Here is a 3784-nt window from a genome sequence, read left to right on the forward strand (position 1 = left end):
AAACTTAGAGGCCGGGCGTCATGGCTGACACCTGTAATCCCAGCACTTTGGGAGGCTGAGGCAGGTGGATCATTGGAGTCAGGAGTTCGAGACCAGCCTGGCCAACATGGTAAAACCCCCATCTCTACTAAAAATACAAAATAAGCCAGGAGTGGTGGTGCGTGCCTGTAATCTCAGCTACTCAGGAGGCTGAGGCAGGAGAATTCCTTGAACCCAGGAGGCAGAGGTTGCAGTGAGCCAAGCACCATTGCTCTCCGGCCTGGGCAAAAAAGAGTGAAACTCCATCTCAAAAACTGTTAAAAAAAAAAAAAAGGAGTAAAATTGGCCTGAGTTTAATTTTTCCCTTTCTCTATTATTACCCATAAAATGGAGATTTAGGAGTGAAATGATGTGTTCAAAGGCAGGAAATATAAAAACACAAGTAATAGAATTGGGAGAAGGATGACTAATTCTCCCAGTTCTGGATGCTGAACCAAAAGATGTGAAGATGACTACTTTACTGAGTTAATAGTTTATCGTTTCAGTACTGTGGATCTAAACTGCATGCTTAATTCAAATTCCATGATAAGGTAATATCAGCTCCTACCATTCTACAGGCATTGTGCTAGGAGCCCAAGGGCTGCAAAGGTGAATGAAGCACTCCCCTTACCCTGGAGAGCCAGAACTCTAGGAGAGATGGGACCCGACCACATCCGGTCCACAGTTGAATCCTAGGTCATCCTGCCTTGACAACCTGTGTTCTCTGTGCCTTCAGTATCTATTTCAGGAAGCCCCCAATAAATGTTTACCATTTTTCTGATCCTGGCCTACCTCTTGGTGAAAGAGGTAGGCCAGGATCATAATTTAGTCTTGGAAAAAACACTGCAGCTAAGCTAGTCTTTGCATTAAAGATCAGAGACGGGCAATTGAGTCTTTATTTCCAGTCTGTACACCACAGCTGCCAGTTAGTTTATATCGCTATTTATCTAGGCATCATAATTCAGCAAACAATGAGGATGAAATGGCCTGATGAAAACTTCAGTTAGATTTTACTTCATCACTTCAATGAGACCTGGTAAAATGCCCATGCAGACAGTGTCTGGTATTATCTCTACTTCCACCTTCCCGATTCTTCTCTGGCTCCACTCTTCTCAATCCACTGTATGCACTGAGGCCTGGAAGGATCTGGCTTCAGCTTCCCTCTCCCACCCGGCTTGTGGCTCTTCTTCAACCCTGACTTCACCACCCTCTAGACCCACTGGCCTGTGCATTGCTCCTTACACGCACACCAGCCTTAAGGTCCTCACTGGCTCCTTTTCATCACTGAGGTCTTGCCTCTTCAACGAGGGACTTCCCTGACCCCTTCTTCTTAAGTAGCCCCACTGAGTTACTCTCTATCCTGTCATCTGGCTCTGTTATTCTATGTAAAAGTAAATATGATTATGTTTACTCCAATGCACTTAGCCTAACTGGATTATCTTATTTATTTGTTGGCTACAAATATGTATACCTAAAATGGAAACAGGCCAAGTTCAGTGGCTCACGCCTGTGATCCTGGCATTTTGGGAGGCTAAGGAGAGCGGACTGCTTGAGCTCAGGAGTTTGAGGCCAATCTGGCCAACATGATGAAACTCCGTCTCTACAGAAAATACAAAACTTAGCTGGGCGTGGTGGCGCACACCAGTAGTCCCAGCTACTCAGGAGGCTGAGGTGAGAGAATCGCTTGAACCCGGGAGGTGGAGGCTGCAGTGAGCCCAGATTGTGTCACTGTACTCCAGCCTGAATGACAGAATGAGACTCTGTCTCAAAAAAAAAGGAAACACTTCTCATTGCCCACACTACTACCACCATGGTTCAAGTCACATCTCCTGATAGGATTTAGATGTCCTGCCCAAATCTGATGTTGAAATGTAATCCCCAGTGTTGGAGGTGGTGCCTGGTGGGAGATAATTGTATCTTGGGGGTAGCTTTCTCATAAATGGTTGACCGCCATTCCCTGGATGCTGTCCTAGAGCTAGTGAGTTCTCTCGGGATCTTAGTGGTTTAAAAGTGTATGGCACCTCCCCCTCTCCTTCTTGCTCCTGATATCGCCCTGTGAAGTGCCTGCTGCCACTCTGCCTTCCACCATGATTGGAAGCTTCCTGAGGCCTTCCCAGGAGCAGATGCCAGCCTTATGCTTCCTGTACAGCCTGCAGAACTGTGAGCCAATGAAACCTCTTTTTGTATAAATTACCTAGTCTCGGGTGTTTCTTTTTTTAAAACATAGAACGCTTCACAAATTTGCATGTCATCCTTGCACAGGGGCCATGTAATCTCCTCTGTATCATTCCATTTTTAGTATATATGCAAGAACAGCCTAAGTGAGGGTGACTGCAGTGACTTGTCTCCCCTCTTCCACTCTGATACACACAGCCAGGATTTCACATCCTCTGAAAATATAAGTCAAATCCTGTCACTCCACTGCTCAAAAATCTCCGATTAACTCCTTATTTCCCTCAAAGCAAAAGACAAAGACTTGGCTGGGCCCAGTGGCTCACGCCTGTAATCCCAGCACTTTGGGAAGCTGAGGCGGGTGGATCACGAGGTCAAGGGATTGAGACTATCCTGGCCAACGTGGTGAAACCTTGTCTCTACTAAAAATACAAAAATTAGCTGGGCGTGGTGGCTCGTGCCTATGGTCCCAGCTACTCAGGACGCTGAGGCAGAAATGCTTGAACCCGGGAGGCATAGGTTGCAGTGAGCCGAGATCGCTCCGCTCCACTCTAGCCTGGCACCTGGTGACGGACCGAGACTCTGTATCAAAAAAAAAAAAATACAGTTTTTCTTGTGGTCTTGCAAGCCATAGTGACAAGTTCCTTCATTCCAAGTTGAAAAACAGTAAGATACTGGTTGTTCTTTGGTCATAGTGACAAGAAACAACCAGAATCTGTTTTAGTCAATCAATAACAATCTCTTGATCAGTGACTTGCTTCTAAAAATTAGCCAATCAGCAACAGCCACACTCCACTAATCTTTCTTCCACAGCTAAAGGTCAACTCATCTCTAAACAGTCCAGCTTCTAAGAGTTCGCCAACTTCCAAACCCCATGCTTCCCAAAACATGACATAAGAGTCACAAATTCCTTTGTTCAGAGACACTCTTATCTTACAAGTACTGCTGTTCTCTGCTTAGCAAGAAATATATTCAGCACTTAATTGTTGCAGATGTGAATGGTGGCCTCTTCACTGGTCAAGGCCCTGTGGGATCTTTGATCTATTCCCTTTCCACTCCCCCTCTACCTTCATCTCCTCCTACCTTTTCCCTTCCTCACTGTCCTTATTTCTGCCAGGAATGGTTCTGCCTCAGGGCCTTTGCACTGGCTGTTCCATCTTCCTAGTACATTCTCCCTCATATATCCACATAGCTCACCCCCTTACCTCCTTCTGTGTCTTAATGGGTCTAGCCCTGATCACTGATCTAAAAATTGTAATTCCAAGTCCCTACCCCCACTCAGCTATAACCCTCTAACAGACTATGTAATTTCCTTATTTATTATGTTTACGATGTGTTGTCTGTCTCTTCCCACTAAAATGTAAGCCCTATGAGGACAAGGAATTTTGCTTGTTTTGTTTACCAGTGCATCCCATGCATCTAAAATAGTGTCCAGCATTCAATCAGTACTCAATATTTGTTGAATGAATGGACTTTGAATGTTTCACCTTTTTGGAATATAAACTTTAGTGCAAAGACCTTGTATTCACTTTTGTATTCTCAGAGCCTAAAACAGTGCCTGGCACATAGTAGGGACTGCATAGGTATGTATTAA

At 45.0% G+C, this 3784-nt stretch overlaps 1 non-coding gene across 1 annotated transcript; it reads right to left on the reverse strand.

Moving 5' to 3' along the window:
- Positions 1–2235: 2235 nt before the first annotated feature.
- On the reverse strand, positions 2236–2337 carry LOC118144599 (U6 spliceosomal RNA). The gene has a single exon (XR_004729367.1). It is a non-coding gene; the product is annotated as a U6 spliceosomal RNA (small nuclear RNA).
- Between the last annotated feature and the right edge of the window lie 1447 nt (positions 2338–3784).

This window comes from Callithrix jacchus, chromosome 9, assembly GCF_049354715.1.
Source record: "Callithrix jacchus isolate 240 chromosome 9, calJac240_pri, whole genome shotgun sequence".
Taxonomy (NCBI): Eukaryota; Metazoa; Chordata; class Mammalia; order Primates; family Cebidae; genus Callithrix; species Callithrix jacchus.